Here is a 21389-nt window from a genome sequence, read left to right as displayed (position 1 = left end):
ATTGGGCAAATGTATGTTGTTGTGTATTTTAAATAGTCTTTAAACAGATTTTTATGGATGAACGTGGAACATGACAAAGACACGACAGATGTGGAAAGTGCAACAGAATTCTTCCAGAAACAATTAAGCAGTTATAGTTTCAAATAAAAAAAAGAACAAGTTTAGGAAGCATAAAGCATCCTGGATATAACGGAAATTACGTAACAGTTTTACTCGTGTATCTCATGTAATTACATTAAGAAAGTATTGAATTCGCTTTCATCAAGATTAATTTGGAAATACGTGCACATCAAAAATAAATAACTCATCAATAATTACTTCATACATGTAATACACTATGAGAGATCGGATAATTTATCAAATATGTGCAATTTTGTTTTGATTAATGATTTAAATTTCGACTGGGTTTTAACGAGTTTTACGTTCAATAAATTATTCAGATAGAGTATTTTGCTGGTAATGACCCCGTGTTTGTTGCGTTTTGACAAATCTACATGTCCCATCTGCCCCTTCCACTTCTCTCCGCTATGCAGGGCACCTTATCATTCTCAAAGGTGAACACGTCTTGGAACCCAGTCACTAGTAGAAGAGTAAGAGGTCTGCTGAATCCGGTGTTCTCGATGTGATAAAGGGGCCTTCTTAAGGCAGCCATTTCTGTAGTACTGCGATCTCTCTGTATACACTACTGGCCATTAAAATTGCTACACCACGAAGATGACGTGCTACAGACGCCAAATTTAACCGACGGGAAGAAGATGCTGCGATATGCAAATGATTAGCTTTTCAGAGCATTCACACAAGGTTGGCACTAGTGGCGACACCTACAACGTGCTGACATGAGGAAAGTTTCCAACCAATTTCTCATACACAAACAGCAGTTGACCGGCGTTGCCCGGTAAAACGTTGTTGTGATGCCTCGTGTAAGGAAGAGAAATGCGCACCATCCCGTTTCCGACTTTGATAAAAGTCGGATTGTAGCTTATCGCGATTGTGGTTTGTCGTATCGCGACATTGCTGCTCGAGAAGCTTACTTTGAACAATCAACAAAGCCTCTGTGTTTATAACAATGGGCTTATTTCTTCCTCCCTCCAACAAATTATTTAGCACTTCTTTGTTATTTGAATCTTTATGGTTTGGCGGTTATACGCATGGGCGTCGCAGAAATTTTGCAGTGTGGACACAAGACTCTCATGGTGTCATTTTTTATGTAAGTGAGTTGTTCTGTTGCGGGACATGTCCTGCCATACGAAATACATGTTGTACGGGATGCAAAAAACTTGTTATATCCAAGAGAAGTGATGATTATCCACTCAGTATGTGAATAAAAACACTGTAGTTCAGATTACAGGGGGAAGGATGGGATAAGGTACAGACAGGTTAAACCAGGTTGGATCAGACTAAGACATCAATGTAGAAATAATTGGCAAGGCATATAGCAAGATTAAACTTACCGCCGAGAAAGTAAAATACAACGATGTTAACCTACACGGTACAATGAGAAACTTCTATTAAATGCAAAATAAATGGTGAACAGATGGGGAGATTACGTGACAGCACCTGTAGAATGGTGAAGAAGAATCCATAATCGTGACAGGAGTGAAAGTTAAAGCGAAAGAAATATGCGGTCTAGTAAAGCAGTCAGAATACGAAAGAATACTGAATGATCTGGGACCAAACAACTCAGAAGAGTTTATGACGTGCCTTCTGGGTTACTGAAATATACAAGGGGTGTAGTAACTAGAACGTTATTTTAGTAGGTGCTAAAAATCTGTGAAAAATTGACTTAGTACCACATTTTCAGGAGAGCATTTTTGTTTGTTATCAAAGAGGGCATGATTGATCGAATTTGAAGATATTAGGATATTAGTCTGGGAGGTAACAGGCATTAAATGCTGGATGATGCAGAGAAAAACGGAATAATTAGTGGAGGGAAGTCAGTTTCGTTTCAGGAGAGAAAAGGGTACAGAACTTGCAGTTCTCTCGAACTTGATAGTGGAAGGTAGATGGGTAACTTGTTAGCGTTTTCGAATCTTTTGACACCGTTCAATAACTTAATGTAGTTTAACTTGATCACAAGCCTTAGAAGAGTGCGGCAAATTAGAATGTATAAGATTTCCAAAACCGAAATGGGACTAATGATAGTGTAAGAACTTGAAACAAAAGTTCTTGTTCAGGCGTATTTAGGACGGCGTTGTAGGCTATCAACTGTGTCGCCTGCGTTGAGATTGAGAGAAGCTGTAAGAGAAGTGAAAGAAGGTATGGATAAATAAAAGTTCAAGAGGAACAAATCTACGAAAAGAAATGGATAAAATATTTAAGACGGTATATGACTTAAGGAAAAACAGCACAAAAACAAAAGTGTTAACGAAGAGTACAAAGGAGACTTGCTTAACATCAAAGATGAGAAAGCTACGGTTGTAGACGAAGTGAGAGAAATCTACGTAGGACCTACTGTAAGATTACATAGGAAGCAGCGAAGGTATCAGGTGAAAATTTGCACACGAGAAGATACCCGTCTCCAGTAAATAAGCTCTGCTGGTATCAGATGTTGGTACAGAACGGAGGAAGAAGTTGTTGATAGTGTACGTTTGGAGCATAGAACTGTACGGAAATATAGTGTGGATCCTAAGAAATTCTGAGAAAGCTTTCCAGGTGTGGTGCTACTGAATAACGTAAAAAATTAGAAAATCAGATAAAATAAAAATAATGAAATGCTTAAAGGAATTAGTCGATTTCACTTTTAAGGCATTTCCAATGAGAAAGATGAACACAAGCCTACCAGAATAGCAACCTCCTTGACAGTACGTGGGTATAACTTGTAACGTTTTTACATATCAGTTATTTACAAACCCTTAAAGAGCGAAATGTCGGCTGCCCATCTGCCGATCTTCTACCATGGGTTAAAACAATTTCTTACATACACACACACACACACACACACACACATATATATATATATATATATATATATATATATATATATATATATATAGCAATAAAAACAAGTACCTTCATCAAGACGAATTGGTGATATGTGTGACAATGACACCTGTGAGATGGATTTGTGGCCTTCTGGGAACATTTCACAGGTGAGGGATCTGGTTGTAATAATAGCTGGAGGAGACTATATGAGAAAACAAGGATTGTGGGTTGAGTATTAGTAAAGATCTGGAGATAGACAAGTAGGTGTTTGGAAGTCAGGTTGGTACGGATGAGGGTCTTGTATGTGTTTGCGATGGACGAGGTAGTTAGTGCTCCATGTTCGGTCGGTTAATACAGTGACGGACAAAAATGGCGACGCCAAGAATGAGTTGTACGACGCAAACGAAAGTTGCTAGGTGTGTTTCTACATCTTGAAGATGATGTCTGTCTAATTTCGCATCAGCCATATAATATAGATAGTGGTGCCATTAGCGCTACTATGAGGACGAAAATCAGGTTTGCTTTAAATATACGCTGTAACGATCTGTAAGAACGGACCTGGGGAGTTGTTATTCAAGAACACCCTTAAGGAGACAAAAATGCCATTATCAACACCACCTTGAGTTTAAACTAAATCTTGTACTAAGGCTATGAGAAGCTGAGAGTACCTTCTGCAAATACTGCAGAAAAACTCGGCGGAAAAATTACTCACTGTACATAATTTCTAGCAGCATTGATCACGAAAATATAGGGTTGCAAGAAGACCGCCTCCGACGGCCACGTAGCATTACCGAGAGAGAAGACCATCATATTCCGCGTTCGGTTCTGCTGCATCCCATTGCGTCTGCAGCAGCAATTTCAGCAGCAGTTGGCATCACAGTGAGACAGCAAACTGTTACAGAAAGGTTACTTCAAGGCCAGCTCCGAGGTAGACGCCCTGCAGAGTGCGTTCCACTATCCCCAAATCACCGCCATTTGCGACTTTAATGGTGTCAAGCGAGAGTTCATTGGACGACAGGGTGGGGATCTGTTGTGCTTTATGATGAAATCTGGTTCTACCTCGAAGCCAGTGATGGCACTGTGTTGGTTAGAAGTAGACGATATCATTACTCTACATTAATCGTGTTTTAGTGTTGTGATTTTTCCGTTAGTTTAGTTTTAGTAGAATTATATGCATTTTGGTTTTTCTTTTGAATATTTAGTAGGCTAGCTCATGATTGAGTGTTAGCCAGACGTATTTTAGTGTTTTAGTTAGGGAGAGATATCGATGATGGACAACTCAGTTGGTTTTTGTGAATTATTGTGCTCTAGTTTTTGGAGGGTTCTTGGAAATTATGGAGATGGAATTATAAAATTTGTAACGGGCAGTTTAGTAAAGAAGTAAACCCTATCCTCATCACGAAGTGAGAGCAAAGGTTTTTGTTCGTCAGCGACTAAATTAAAATATTACATAAGACGGGTCAAATATTCAGGGTGTGAAAAAATGTTTTCCGTGTTTTGACAGGTGCTGGTCTGGACTAAACCAAGACGAGACAAAAATGCACAGTATTGCAACAGTGGAAAAAGATCCTGGAATTAATCTACGCAGGATTTCAGCATCTATCAGGGTTAATCATCGTCTAGTCTAGACGATCCTGCATGAACCGTTGCTGTACCCGTATCATCTACAGCGTTTCCTAATCCTACGGCCACAAGATTAGTCTGTCTGAATGCAGTTCTGCCAATGGCTGTTGCGAAGATACGTGAAGATTCACTTTTCACGACAATGATACTGTTCACAGACGATGCTGATTTCATGCAAGATGAGTTCTGTCAATTGTCATAGCCAACATGTGTGGGGTAATGCAAATCCAGTGACGATTTTCAATTAATGTATGGTCAGGAATTATTGGCAATAGTGTAATAGTATGGTACATACTGCAAAAAAGGGCGACTGGAGCACGGTAACGTCAGTTCCTATCAAACTATTTGCCTGTCCTATTGTAAGAGGTACTATCCGAATAAAGGCTGGGGGATCTGGTTCATGATTGATGGAGAACCAACACATTTTCTCCGAAATGTCCGAGAACGTCTCACACATTCATTTAATGGGCAATGGGTTAATCAGGGAGGTCCAGTACATTGGACACATCGTTTCTCCGACCTTAGTCCCTTCGATTTTTGGTTCTTGGGTCACGCGAAGTCTTTGGTATGTGCAAGCAAAACTAATTAGGTACAAACACTGTAAGAACGCGTCATCAATGGCTGCTAGCACGTCTGTGGCCAACCTGCAAGTTTTTATACAGACACTATTCGCAAGACGTCGGACAGGAGCATGCCTTAGTATGAACGGACACCTCTTTTGGCGATGGCGCGCAAGTTCAGACAGCGTCTAATGGCAAGCAGAGTACACTGCAAGCTCTGCTGATTCATAGGAAGGAATCATGTCTTCTCCTTTGTTTATTGATTTGTATACAACATTCCGTAGGACGATCGTAGCGGCGAGGAGCTCGCAGAAGAGGAGATACGTTTACACTAGAGTAGTGAAAAAGTGCTCACACTTCTTAAATTAAATGGTATCAGTTGTGTAATCAGGTATACACTATGGGTGTATACTGGAAGCTCTGAAGGCTACTCAGCTCGTTGAGAATTTAATTAAATATTCAGGGTCGCACCCCTCTAAGCTGGATATATTGCATTATAAAAAAGAATTAATCTCTGACCTGATCCACATGAACTTTATACACTTATTTGCTTTCAGCGGTCGATCGATTGAAATCAATTTGTTCACGAAGTATATTCCTTCCGAGTGAAAGATAACAGGAACTTTATATCCTTAATTGATTTCAACAGTTGATCAACTAAAATCAGTTTGTTCATGAAGCATATTCTTTTCGAATGAAATGTAACAGCCACCACATTGCGTAAGAAATTAAGTTAGCTTAAGATTGTCGTTGTCCGCCTTTACGTACTGTTGTTATTGAAAAAAAAAGTATGATGGACACTGAGTCCATTAGTACAAAATGAGGGAAGGACAGGATAAATTCACGCGTGCATTACATTCGAACTAAAAGAATATAGACTGAAGGAAGTCAGCCCTTCGCCACATAACTACAGGCCACGAGGTTCGTTCAGTATAGCACATTGAGCTTACAGTAAAGAGGAAATGGAACCGACCATTAATACTCTAAGCAGGTCTACAAACAGAATTACAAGGCCGTAGGTACAAGACCTAATGAAATGGAGTTCTCGGAAATTTGCTGAATATTTACGAGGTAAATTAAACTGATAAATACGTGCTACGGTAAGAAAAATCCAAATGAATTGCAAAGCAAGTTAGCAAACGATACATATGAGAACCCGAGGATTCAACGGACTCATTTGTGCACGATGCCTATATGAATAAAGCAAGTACTCGAGAATCATACTTTAATACAATCTAATCCCACAAACACATCTCATTACACTGAATATTTACTATCACACGACTCAAACATATAAAATACAACTGAACAGTGCTGAGAGCACATGGAAAGAATCTATGAGCTTACGCTGTGCCACAAAATACAAGCTAAGTTACTCACAGAACTTAAACGGAAATTAACTTGTGACAGGAAATGAAACTACATTCACACGAGAGTATATTCACACACACATCCTCACTTAATAGAAACCATTCTTTCAGTAACTAAGTGTATCATGGTGAAATACATTTCCAAACAAGTTCGAGTAACACAAAGTAAGTTTCAGAAAAGCTTAACAAAATCTGAGAAATACGTCATTTCCTACTACGAATAAACCATTAAATATCATTCTGAGACTATAGGTGTGAAATAAATTTAGTTACTTTACTTCAAATAGGCCTGAAAACTTACACAATCACATTCTAGCGAAGTCTCAAGTGTCACTCTTAAAGTTAAGACGTGCACTCACTAGCCACCCGGTGAAAAGTGTTTTTGCACCCTCCCCTGATAACGAACCTTTAGGTAAACAGGACTGACCAGGGGGTCCTTTACTTTGCCACCCAAAGTCTACAGCAGACAGCAAAGTGCTGCGCTACTAGCTACGGTTGAAATACTAAATGCACACTCAAATATTCACTCACTCTCTCGCATAGAGGGCAAGGAAAGGAACGAAATATGGATGCACAAATTATAAATCACATAGGTAGTATCCAGGGCTTCCATAGAACATAACTGTTTTTCAGTCGTAAAATTTCTGATTGGTTTGATGCGGCCTATTACGAATTCCTCTCCTGTGCAGCCTCTTCATCTTAAAGTAGCACTTACACCCTACGACGTCAATTATTTGCTGCATGTATTCCAAATCTCTGTCTTTCACTAGAAATTTTACACTCTACAGCTCCCTCTAGTACCATGGAAATTATTCCGTGGTATCCTGATCGATGTCCGATCATTCTATCCCTTCTTCTAGTCAGTGTTTTCCATATTCCTTTCGTCATGGATTCTCCGGAGAACCTCCTCATTCCTTACCTTATCAGTCCATCTAAATTCAACAGTCTTCTGTAACACCACTTCCCAAACGCTTTCATTCTCTTCTTTTCTGAGTTCCCCACAGTTCATGTTTCACGACTATACAATGCTGTGCTCTAAACATACATTCTCAGAAATTTCTCCATCAAATTAAGGCCTATATTTGATATTAGGAGACTTCTCTTGGCCAGGAATGCCATTTTTGCCATTGGCGTTCTGTTTCTCATGTCCCCCTTGCTCCGAAAGTCATGGGTAATTTTGCTGCCTAGGTAGCAAGATTCCTTAACTTCATTTACTTCGTGGTCACCAGTCCTGTTATTAAGTTTCTCGCTGTTCCCATTTCTGCTATTTATTATTACTTCGTTTTTCTTAAATTTACTATCAATTCATATTATGCACTGTTTAGATTGTTCATTCCAGTCATCAGATCCTGTAAATCTTCTTTACGTTCACTGAGGATTTCAATGTCGTCAGCGAATCTTATCATTGACAACCTTTCACCTTGAATTTTGATTCCACTCTAGAAACTTTCTTTTCTTTCTGTCAATGCTTCTTGTGTGTACAGACTGAACAGTAGTGGCGAAAAAGTACATTCCTCTCTTACATCCGTTTAATCCGAGTAACACGTTCTTCGTCTCCCACTCTTACCCTTCCCTCTCTGTTGTTGTATGTTTTGTATATTTATACGCCTTTCCATATAGATTTTCGCTATTTTACCCATAATTTCGAACGTATTGTACCAGTTGACATTGTCGAACTTCTTTCCAGGTCGACAAATCCTATGAAAGCGTCTTGATTTCTCTTCAGTCTTGCTTCCGTTATCAATCGTCAGGAGTATCTTTCCTGAACCCAAAGTGATCGTCGTCTAAAAGCATCTTCAGTTTCCTTTTCTGTTCTGCTGTGTACTATTCTCGTCAGCAACTTGAGCTGTTAAGATGACTGTGCTATAATTGGCGTTCTTGTCAGCTCTTGCAGTCTTCCGAATTGTGTGGATGGTATTTTTTCGAAAGTCAGATGTTATATCGCCAGTCTCATACATTCTACACAGCAACATAAATATTTTGTCGCATTCTCCCGCCAAAATTTTTAGAAATTTTGATGGAATGTTCTCCGTCCCTTATGCCTTATTTGATCATCTGTGCTCCAAAACTCTCTAACTCTCTTAAATTCTGATTCTATGACTGGATCCCCTATCTCTTCCAATCGACACCTATTTCTTCTCCCATCACATGAAACCAGTCTTGCCCTCATAGACGCTTTCAGTGCACTTTCTTCAGCTGTCCGCTCTCCCTTCTGCATTTAACAGTGAAATTGCCAAATTGCCATTACACTCTTAATGTTACCATACGTGCATTCCATATCACCAAAAGTTGTCTTGACTTTTATAGACGCTGAGTCAGTTCTTCCGACAATCATTTCCTTTTCGATTTCTTCACATTTTTCCCGCAGCCGTTTCGCCTTAGCTTCCTTGAAGACCCTATTTACATCATTTCTAAGTGTCTTGTATTTCTGTATTCCTGTATTTCCCTAAACATTTTTGTATTTTCTGCTTTCGTCGGTCAGCTGAAGTATTTTTTCTGTAATTCATGGTTTCTTCAAAGCTATCTTCTTTGCGCCTAGGTTGTTGTTTCCAACTTCTGCGATTGTCCTCTTTAGACATGTCCAGTCCTCTTCAGCTGAAGTGCCTATTGAGCTAATTCTTATCGCATTTTCTATAGCCGCGGGGAACTGCAAGCGTACTCTTTCATTCCGTAGTACTTTCGTATCCCCCATATCACATCAGTATGTATGTATGTATAAATACGTTATAGAGATGCAGAATTCAGTTGGTCTCAATCGTTCCTTAAATTTATCTGAGTTAAGCATGTCACATTGCTCAGTTTTCTTGAGGGTTGGGACAAGAAACTCACCGATATTTCGAGGTTCCAGTAGTGAGTGTAAATAACCTTAAATCTGGTAAATGCTACATGAAACATTTCCGAGAGAGAGGTTTCAGTGCTTACTCGACATCTTTCTCTTGTTTCTGTCCATACTACCATCTCTCAGAACAGGGATTACCTTTTTATGACACCCTGTAGAATTCACGAATGTTTTAGAGCACTATATCTCTTTGAAGGTGGTTTAAGACTAGTCCCTTCGTCGTGGTTTATTATTTTGACTTACTAACGAACACAATAACTGGCCGTAACAGATGGTGTGTCACTGGATCACAAATTAACGTCATCATAGTTACACTTGACGTATGTTTTTCTGTTTGCATCAGAGTAGTTTCAAACCGGTATCGTCTTATCGTGGGTCAATACATGCACCTCTGTCAATAAATACATCCAATGTGGAAGATCATGTTTTTGAAATCTTTGCTTGTAACGCTGAAAATGAAAACCCTCACGTAAATTAAACTAATAAGCGGTTTAGGAAAACGTCATATTTCAGCTTTCAAATCAAAAAGAAATGGAACTACTAACAAGAATTTTTTATGGTTATATGGCATTATTTAACTTTACTAGGTCGTTGCCGCTATTACCTCCGGTTTATCAAACGATCTACATTACACAACTAAAAAACGTCCGGATGAACCGAAGATTCTGACTAAGGAGCGATAGATAAGCGGAATTACGCTATACTTACGATGCATTCTGACTAGGACTACTAGAATACGTATGAGGTGAACGGTATGCAGCTATGGTTGGTAGTGTAGATGGAATTCTCCCCTTTATCGTGTCACAAAGAGGAAACTACTGTACCGAACTGTTCAGCGGCTCAAAGCAGAGCGGAACGCGACGAATGCAGATTGCTAAAGCGTCTCGCGGTAGCGCCTGAAAGGCGACTACCGAATGTACCTTCCTGTGCAGCAGGTTTGCGCCAAAATGTGGGGCGCAACACATTCGTCATTGTTCGGCCAAACTCGAGCACAGCCCCGTGGCGGGCGCCAAGCCCCGAGGGGGTCTATTGTATTGGCTGAACTGAATACATCAGCTGCTTGCCACTCTCCGCACAGTGGTGCAATGTTTGGTTGTGTGCAAGTGTGTGTGTGTGTGTGTGTGTATGTGTGTGTGTGTGTGTGTGTTTCTCTCCATTTGGGAGATTGTGCCCTAGGGTCTGGGCGACATATTGACAAGTATCACTATCTGAGTACACTAACTAGCGTAGCACGTTTAGAGCTATATTTAGTTGTTATTTTACATCCTATTCTTGCTGAAAAGTAGTGCGATGTATTAGAGCTTTGATGCTGCGGTTTTCCCCATTCTTCTAATGACGCTCTAAGCTTACTGGTTAAATAATAGGTACTTGCTGTGTTGATGATAACACTGAATTTAAACAACTACAAACGTAGAACAAGTTAGAGCGATGGCCGGTTACTATGAGAGCGTAGAGTAATGTTTAGTGTGTCTACGGATTAGTCAACGGTAATGCCTATGTAGTACATCATGTGTGGCATGGGATGCAGAGATAATCTGATGGAATTGCAAATCATTGTCTTCGGGCTTACCATTTGCCATCCAATAAAGAAAATGGAACATTTCGTAAGTTTATCACTGTGTGGTGGACAGTTATAGTGAACAAGTTTCGGAATAAGCATCTTTGAATTGCGTAGGTACAAGAAGAATCCATAATAAAATGGAAAAACAGCTACTCAACTATATATACCATAAACTGTAATCGTGTGCAGCTGTTAACAGTTGGAAAGTGCCAACACTACTAAATTTAGTACAAAATTTTAGCACATAACTTTAGCACATTGTACCAGTACAACAGTAATTATTGCTGTTGGTACGAGTTACTGACATAACCACAGGATCTGAAAATCGGGCATTAATTATCACGTGAAGTTGGTAGCAACTCACTGGAAAAGCAATTTTCCTATAGAAATTATTTTTCAAAAACTTGGAGGAAACTCCGCAATCATTTCAATGTTCTATTGTACTTGACTGTAGCAGACGAAGCTATGTCTTCCATCTCTATGATTTGATATGTGGGATACGGAAGTACTAAAGAATGAAGTGGTACGCTTGAAGTTCCCAACGGCTATAGACAATGCGATAAGGATAAGCTCAGTACTTGCAAAGGGTTACTTTGACTGTCTTCCTGAAGACAATTTGTTAAGTGTAGCCGCAGTGCAGTATTGAATGCATTACTAACTCTTTATAAATCTCCAACGACGAAAATATTGTAATTATCGTTTACAAAAGGGGTCTCTCGGCACTGAAATTTAAAAAAAATAGTTCTATCTAAATTACTGTTATTACCCTGATATCACTGAAGGCCATGAGAATGATTTTTACGGTGCATATGTTGCCTGAAGACTACAATTTTCACCAGGTTTATTCACGATCCATCTTGGCACAGGGCCTTACGTTAATTGTTCATAAGGTTTTCCATAGCAAAATGCGATCCGGCTCTAGAGCACCCGAGTCGGCAGCGATCACATGTTTTATTACACTGGCGCGTCTTTTTGAAATAAACTCTGCATCTGATATTTCAGTATAGTCTCCCGTCTTACAATTCAATATAGTATTTATGTATTGTAATGAACATGATGAAAATTACTGTAAGTGTTATTCAAAATGTAATTTCACATATCATTCATATACTGCTGGAAAAAAGTGAAATCTATAAAACAAGCAAGACACGTAATGAAACTTCACGGGTTGACAGTCTGAATTATCCCACCGGTTACAAAATCGGGTCACATTTACAATAATCTTGACAGTATAGGCCCACTTAACTGTGTAACGTTGCAGTACATCTCGCCGAGTGCAATGTACCGGGATGATTGTCCTAAAGTATTTGTTATCTGTCCTGAGGCTAACTGTCCCACAACTATTACAACTGATCCTCGATATCCCGGATACTGGCACACACGGAACAGACATCCGAACTGGTTCCACACATATTCCATCAGGGACAGGTATGGCCTTCTCGCTGGCAACAGAAGCACCTCAACACAACTCAGACAGTTTTTAGACACACGTTACACGTGTAGACAACCATTGACCTGTTAATGAATCACGCCACGATATTGTCACGTGGGAGGTAACACATGAGGGTGCAGGATGACCATGACGTATGTTCGTCCCATCAGTCTTCCCCCAAGCACTACCAACCATGACCTGAAGTCATGCTTGATAGCTCCTCACACCATGACGCCTCTCTGTCCGACGCTGTTCACGTCCCTTATACACCCTTATACACCCGACGAGGCCACGTGACAATGCCAAACGCGAATAGCACTAATGCAATCTGGCGACCGTTATACCCGACATAGAGGACTGCTTCTCTTTATAATAAGTTACATACCCACTGATGCCCCCCCCCCCAAGAACCATGTACCTTGCCGTTGGTGGGGAGGATTGTTTAGCCGTACCGTAGGTACAACCACAACGGAGGGGTATCTGTTGAGAGGCCAGACAAACGTGTGGTTACTGAAGAGGGGCAGCAGCCTTTTCAGTAGTTGCAAGGGCAACAGTCTGGATGATTGACTGATCTGGCGCCCGTATCTCGTGGCCGTGCGGTAGCGTTCTCGCTTCCCACGCCCGGGTTCCCGGGTTCGATTCCCGGCGGGGTCAGGGATTTTCTCTGCCTCGTGATGGCTGGGTGTTGTGTGCTGTCCTTAGGTTAGTTAGGTTTAAGTAGTTCTAAGTTCTAGGGGACTGATGACCATAGATGTTAAGTCCCATAGTGCTCAGAGCCATTTGAACCATTTTTGACTGATCTGGCCTTGTAACAATAACCAAAACGGCCTTGCTGTGCTGGTACTGCGAACGGCTGAAAGCAAGGGGAAACTACGGCCGTAATTTTTCCCGAGGGCATGCAGCTTTACTGTATGATTAAATGATGATGGCGTCCTCTTGGGTAAAATATTCCGGAGGTAAAATAGTCCCCCATTCGGATCTCCGGGCGGGGACTACTCAAGAGGATGTCGTTATCAGGAGAAAGAAAACTGGCGTTCTACGGATAGGAGCGTGGAATGTCAGGTCCCTTACTCGGGCAGGTAGGTTAGAAAATTTGAAAAGGGAAATGGATAGGTTAAAGTTAGATATAGTGGGAATTAGTGAAGTTCGGTGGCAGGAGGAACAAGACTTCTGGTCAGGTGACTACAGGGTTATAAATACAAAGTCAAATAGGGGTAATGCAGGAGTAGGTTTAATAATGAATAGGAAAATAGGAACGCTGGTAAGCTACTACAAACAGCTTAGTGAACGCATTATTGTGGCCAAGATAGATACAAAGCCCACACCTACTACAGTCATTACTACATTTAAGTGTCTGAAAGTATTTGTATGGAGTGTAGCCATGTATGGAAGTGAAACATGGACGGTAAATAGTTTGGGCAAGAAGAGAATAGAACCTTTCGAAATGTGGTGCTACAGAAGAATGCTGATGATTAGATGGGTAGATCACATAACTAATGAGGAGGTACTGAATAGGATTGGGGAGAAGAGGAGTTTGTGGCACAACTCGACCAGAAGAAGGGATCGGTTGATAGGACATGTTCTGAGGCATCAAGGGATCACCAATTTAGTATTGGAGGGCAGCGTGGAGGGTAAAAATCGTAGGGGGAGACCAAGAGATGAATACACTAAGCAGATTCAGAAGGATGTAGGTTGCAGTAGGAACTGGGAGATGAAGAAGCTTGCACAGGATAGAGTAGCATGGAGAGCTGCATCAAACCAGTCTCAGGACTGAAGACCACAACAACAACAACAACCCACTGATGACGTATAACAGTCGAAGTTACGTTGACATCCGACCATTTGTCAAGTAGTGTATGTACATACACTGAGATATTAAGATTGAACATCATGTTCAGAAAAATCGCCTTCAACGACTAGAGATAGGACGTTCATATTCACAGGACATGTGAATATGCATTGATTTGCATTTCAGACCCTTTGGTTCAGTACGTGACTTGTGGACTAGTAGGCCATAATAACTTCTTCTGTGCGTGGCAGCAGCGGTGCGTATAAGGAATGAGTGGCTTCTTGTGGTATAGCCTTACATGCTACAGTTAACTGGTTACAAAGTTCATCTGTGGTCGTTTGCATTGGGTTACAGCGCTGCACCCATCGTTTCACTACTTCCTGCACATTTTTTATTGGCGATAAGTCTGGTGATCTGACGGGCCAGCTCGAAAGGCTGTCACCCTGAGAAGGCACGTGTTTGTGCAACAACGTGTGGTCGTGCATCGTCTTGCTGAAAAATGGCGTCTGGGATGTTATGCAGAATGGGTATGGCTATGAGTTGCAGACTGTCATTCACACGGGTCATGCTGGTCACAGTGCCCTTGACACGCACCAGCTGTGATTTGTGGTTGCACCCAAACCACTCCCACACCATTAGACCTTGAGTTGTCGCTGTACGTCTTGTGAGAAAGCAGTCATTGTGACACTGCTCCCTCTGACTGCGGCGAAACAAAATGCGGCCATCATCTTCAAACAAACAGAACCTGTATTCGTCGTAAAACGCTATCTCATGCCATTTCTGCCCTCAGAAGACGTCGCCTCATACACCACTGCCGTCTAGAATGTTTCTGCACTTTCGTCAAAGACAGATGGAGAAGTGGAAGACGCGCACGTAAATCTATGACGTAATAAACGGCTACTGATTGTCACCCTTGATGGTGTACGATGTGTTCTACTGTTCTGCAGTTACGCCACAGCCGAGGAAGACGCAAATCTGTCCTGTAATGCCATTCGGATGACGTATCGATCTTCAAGGGGGGTGGTCTGGGTGGTGCGACCTGATTCATCTCGTCGTGTTGTATGGCCTTCCGTGAACCATTCTGCACACACCCGTTGCACCTCCAAAACGCTTTGTGCTACACGAGGAGCAATTTCCGGGAGGGATCAAGCACTTTATTTCATGCCGATAATGCGACACTCTCTATCAAACTCTCTGACTTGATGGTACTGTTCGCACATACGTCTGCGAGCCATCCTGCATGTCTATTCAAGTCACAATGATCTTTTATTTTATAGCGAAAACGAGAGCCTCAGACACATTTTACCGGTAGGTGATGTTGCTCCGCGATATCGATGTTGATTTCGAACCCGCGAGCCCTCATGGTTCAAATGCTAATCATCTCTGCTGGACATAATAATGTACGTGTCTGTGAATATGAACATCTTACCTATAGTCGTTAAAGGTGTTCTGTTTTTTTTTTCTCAATATGAGTGTAATAAAAAATTACGACGTCTCAAACATGTTGCATGATGTCACTGATAGACACAAAAAAACTGTCTGGTAAGTGCAGTTAGTAGGTCACTTCTTAGGTAGTAATTTTTGACTCCACACGTGTCTATAGCAATTCCTTCCACTGCCACAAGCATTTCTATATGCTGTTTTCCGTTTTTCCCGCATTTGATCTACGGCCGAGTGGAAGCGTAAATCTTTGGTAAACCACAATTCTTCTGTCAGGAAGCTATCAAAACTTGAGGACACAAGTTCGCATAGTTGCCCATTAATAAGTAACGACATACACTTCCACAGCAATACGAGCATACCCGATTGTTTCGAGCCAAGATTGTGGTTGTTAATCGTGTAATCTAGCGGACCAACTGATATGCATCGGATGAGGACTTATAGCTATTTATTAATGCATTTGAGAATTGTGCCAATGTGCTATGACCTCAAACAGTACTTTGGATATTGCAGTTCCTGTGTTGTTCACAATTACGATGCTCTGTTTTTTTGGACATGCTTGCATGTTCGAAGGAAAAGGCACTGAAGCGAATATGGACAACCATCATCAGTATAAAGGATTGACGACAGTGATAATTTGTGTCATGTCCGAAGGAATACTGCAAGGTAATTCTGAACAACACGGGCACTGCAGTATCGTATTGCCTGCCGACACTAGACCAGCGGATTTTAAATAAAACGTCTCCCCTGTATGGGAATATAATAATGAGTATACGAGTGCGGGTTGTTGAGACATGGTTGAAGACGTATGGAAGTTAAGCCAGGCCTTGACTGGTGCTCGGATAGCCTAATGGTACCTGCACAGCTGCTCAGCGTGTTCGGTCAGAGAGCTGGCTCGTCTCTGTATTAAAAAAAAAACTGAGTGAGAGGATCAAAAACGAACTTCAACGGATGTTGTGGAACGTCGGCGGTAAGCAACCGCACGCGATAAGCGAGAAATACGTGTTAGAGTCACTGTCCGGCATAAATTTTTATTATTGTCGTTCCACTATACAGATGATGGTTGTCCGTATTCACAACTCTAAGTACGTTTAATGTATCTCACAGTGGGCCGTCCAGGCAGCGGAAATGAACTTACGTGGGCGATCGACAAAGTGTAGTGTAATGCCAACATGACCATACTTTACAGTGACGCAACCTGAAGACATTTTAGTGTTCAACATCGAATGTGGCTCATGGTTGGTGATATTGTTACTGGTCAAAGAGCTGAGGTCACATGTTCCACAGCAGACCGGGCACAGATTGTGGATGAGTGGTCCAGTTTATGCCCAGAAGCGTCAGTGACACAGTGGTATCTGCAATAGCATTTATTTCTCACGATGACTGTACAGAGTTGTAAAGTTTCTTCACGGTGGCAGCCGGGGGAATAGGCATAAACGTATCACGCGAGGACATGCTGATGCCTCTTTAGCGAGATAAGAAATGGCTTCCCAGGTCAGTGATCCAGCCGTGTGTGACGCCTTCGGCAGTGAGGGAAGAAGGATATGTCGCCCAACCAGACGTTCTCCAGTATAGCACTCTAAAAACAGGCTGTCATGAGCTCAGGTAAGCACAACCGCCTGTGGTTCATGATGTTGGTTGTCGTAAAGCGTAGGCCCTGGTCATTCACCATTGATAAACCGAGATTGCAGTTGGCATCCACGGGTCGGTCTGAAGGCTGCCGGAATGCACTTCACCTGGTCAGTGTAGAGGTAAATTAAAATGCCGTGAGGATAGGGCCTCCCGTCGGGTAGACAGTTCGCCTGGTGCAAGTCTTTCGAGTTGACGCCACTTCGACGACTTGCGTGTCGATAGGGATGAAATGATGTTGATGAGGACAACACATCACCCAGTCTCTGAGCGGAAAAATTCTCCGACCCAGCCGGGACTCGAACCCGAGCCGTTAGGTATGACATTCCATCGAGCTGACCACTCACCTACCAGGGGCGGACAGTATGGAGCTGACAGCTTGCAGATCGTCCAAGATATCCGTTGGTAGAGAAAGGCTGGTTGCACACCAGTCTTCTTCTCATCCACGGTGTCCCAGTAAACAGCAACGGCAGGCCAAAGCTGTGGTATGCGACAGAAATGTTTCAAATGGCTCTGAGCACTACGGGACTTAACTTCTGAGGTCATCAGTCCCCTACAATCTAGAACTAGTGAAACCTAACTAACGTAAAGACATCGAAAACATCCATGCCCGAGGCAGGATTCGAATCTGCGACCGTAGCGCCTAGAACCGCTCGGCCACTCCGGCCGCCTGGTATGCGACAGGTGGACTGCTTCTTGGTGCTGAAGCCAGCAAGAAGGTACCCGGCAGACCGTCATCGATCTCCTTGTCGTTGTTTCACTGGAACAGTAGCGTGTCAGCCTCTCCGGTTCTAGTGACGTGCACACATTGGTAGCACGACTGAACGTTCCTTTGAGCTCCGACGGCCGTGTTACTTAAAGGGTCGAGTCTACGGCTATGCCGTGGTGACTCTGCGTGTATCAGAGCATTTACCCTCGTTTATCGGTCCTTTGAGCGCTCGATGTCTTACTGTGGTAATTCAATATGTGTGCGCTGACACCGACCATCCCAGCCAGACAACACAATAAACAAATTCGTGTTTGTGGAATGAAGAACACCTGACCCTACGTACCTGCTGGAGAATGTCATCATAAATATTAAAGTAAGCGTTATGGAAAAAATCATTTTGTTAATTAAGATTCTGCTCAGGTTGTTTTCTTTTGGCAGGAGCATTTTCAAGCTATAGAAATGAAAACGAAAAGTACCGTGCACACAGTACTGTAAAGTTTTTTACATCTGCTTTTATCTTGTATTGTATGACTTGTCATAAACACGGAAAACTATTTCACTATGACGAATTTTTCTCTTTGATTTTATATTGGAGAAATCCCTTTTACGATATTTTAATGTACTAAATTATGACAGATGCACGTTCCACGTGACTATACTAATAAAACTTTTACTCAACCACGATCTTTGCACGTTTACATTAGTTGCACTATGTTTCACCAGTTATGTGAGGTTTTCCATGATATTTTGTTGTAAATTTTGCAGCCTCTAATGGTAATGTTCGTAATCTCACTATTTGGTAATTTTTATTGTTGTTGCCTCACTTTAATGTTCCAGCGCAGATAATCTTCAGCGCTGACTGAAACCGGCAGTCGATAAATAAAAAGGTTGTCAACCAGATGGCGTTGTAATTTGTTAAAACAAAAGACATCATGGCGTCAATTACGAAACGGTCACTTCTCCATATGTAGCTGGGTTCAACAAAATATTGGGGGGAGAAAGCTGGAGACTGAAATTTGGTGGAAAGATCTGATCTCATCCAGCTCTGTTGCCCTCGGGGGCATGGCACCTGCAGCCATCAGGCTCGTAACGAGCTAACTGAATTCGTATTGAGTAAGATCTGACACCATTGGGTGACATAAATAAATTTAGGAATGAGACAAAAGACCTCACTTGCATGATGATGACCAAATATCTTACATATTTTCATCCGCTACAACAGCCATTCACTGCCACTGTTAACTTCAGGTTTGCATCTGCAAACAGAGTTGCAGGATGCATGCAATGATTTCAAATTGACTTAGATCTTTCACAGTTTTAACTGAAGTATGTTAATTAGCAATATCTATTATTCAGGGAATTCAAACTGCATATATAGAAATTGTTATTGTATAACGACCAACGAATATGAAACGTGGAATTTCACAAAAAAGCTAAAAGTAAATCATTGTATTTCCACGTAGAGGCGTAAGTAAAACATTTCGACCCGTAACGAACAGAAATATTAAGGACAATAGAATTCTGAATAATGATTAAATATATAGTAAGTTCAGGGAACAAGATGTAATAGCAAAAATAAACCCAAAAGGGGCAATGGATAGCGTATGTCACAGAAGAGGGCCAAGCAATGACATAGGAGCTTCTCGCTGGAAGACAACCTTTCGGGACCCCACGGGGAACTTGCGTTAAAGTATGTTCGAGGTAATTTCGAAAAATACAGTCTGGGGACCGTAAAATTACATATGATATCTAAGCCGTGGCGGACCGGCGCCAGCACCGTGTACGCTCGTTTCATCGTTGTGATCGATTTTGGAGGTTATATGTGATCTTTGGATATCGTGTGGCTTTCTTCCGGGTTGGCGGGTTTCAAGAGTCGGTCGTCAGCTTTCGAAAGAAAAACGCTGAGAGAGTTGGGACGTCTTCGGAGAAAGGAGTGTCGACTGAGACCGGGTGTGCCCTATCAGCGTGATATGCCACGGAGTTGTATTGGTCGGCAAGTCTGTGTTTTGGGGCAGCTCGGAGATCAAAGTTTCGTGATTTCTATCAAGGGAAAGGTCCCTGAAGTAACGTGGTTAAGCTGCTTCAGCCGCTGGGTTGTGCTGTGTGCAAACATAAAGTAAGTTGGCCGTTAGTGTATGTTGCTGAGCGACATGTTAAAAGGCGTTTCACTCGCTGGATTATTGTGGTAGTTACACAGCCGTTAATCGAGAAGTATGTCGATGAGCTCCGTGTGAGCTGGTTAAATGTTGACTTCGCAGTGAAGTCTTAGTTATAACTGTACTGGTTGTTCTCTAATTGATTATTAAGGGTATTAAGTGATTGAAAACTGCACCTAAGTGACATTACTATTATCGGTTAACAGTCCTTAAATGGTTTCAATTTAAAGGTCAGTGATTTCTGTGGATGGAACATTTTGTAGACTGACGCACGTATGTCTGGTGCAAGGATTCTGCCCTGTATTTTTGTGTGTGTTTCAGAGAGTTGCAATTGTCCTGTGTTTGTCAAAATCTGCTGTAAGTGCCAACGCCTTGGCGGGAAGTGAGGTGTAACCCGCAGCCTAGGTCCTGCTGTGTTTACGTAACCCTGCCACGGCTGGATTGCTTTGGGCGAAGACCCCATACCAAAAGTTTAGTATATCTTTCCTTTCTGCCAAGGCGGGTAAAACGCGTTTTGTAATTTGACTGCGATTTTCTGCTGTTTAAACAAATGTTTTCTGGGTTACATAAAGATGGACTTGCGACTATGTACACGTTAGCAAATAGAGCAGGTGTAGAGTAATTAAATTCTCTGTATCGATTGTCATGTAATTTTGGGTTAACTGCAGTGATCTGTCTCTGTAGTAATAGACAGTCCACAGTGCTTGTTCAGTGGATGTCACATCTCTACTTAAGTTACAGTGTGTAATCACGTAAAGTGTATTCTGGGTTTGTTTCATGGCAATCTTTCTTGCTTCTGTTACATGTCCATGTTTTAGTGAATTGTGGTTAACCACGTGAGTTATAAGTCTTGTTTGGGCCGTGTTGGGCCGTGTAGTGATTAAATACAATTAAGTGGCTGGCTCACTCTGATAGGAACTGTACTGTCAGTTGTAAGCTTTTGCGAAGTGTGGCGAAGCCACGGCAATACTGTGTTTGCTAGTTGTTTCTTAACTGATTTCCTATGCATTTTATGGTTATTCCTGTAGGGTTCTGATAACTGTCTTGTTATAATAAGAACTTATACTAAGTAAATGCTGCATTGTACTTACGTTAATAAATTAAGTAAGTGTAAATTAAAGTATGACTACCAGCCATGGTTCGCAACCCCGTTTCCCTCCCTGATAATAGTAATGGTATCGATTGTGCAAGAACGTATTAAAGAGGCCACGTACCAATATCATTAGAGAAAGTGGCTCAATATTGCTCCTACAGCAGCGAAGATCGTTCGTAAATGATAATACAATATCACTGTACCGTAAGAAAGACAACCAAACTATTCATTTAAATACTTGTGTACTGCTGATTACGTAAACGAAT

The sequence above is a fragment of the Schistocerca nitens genome, chromosome 8 (genome assembly GCF_023898315.1).
Source record: "Schistocerca nitens isolate TAMUIC-IGC-003100 chromosome 8, iqSchNite1.1, whole genome shotgun sequence".
NCBI classification, from domain to species: Eukaryota; Metazoa; Arthropoda; class Insecta; order Orthoptera; family Acrididae; genus Schistocerca; species Schistocerca nitens.
This window is presented reverse-complemented; position numbering follows the sequence as displayed.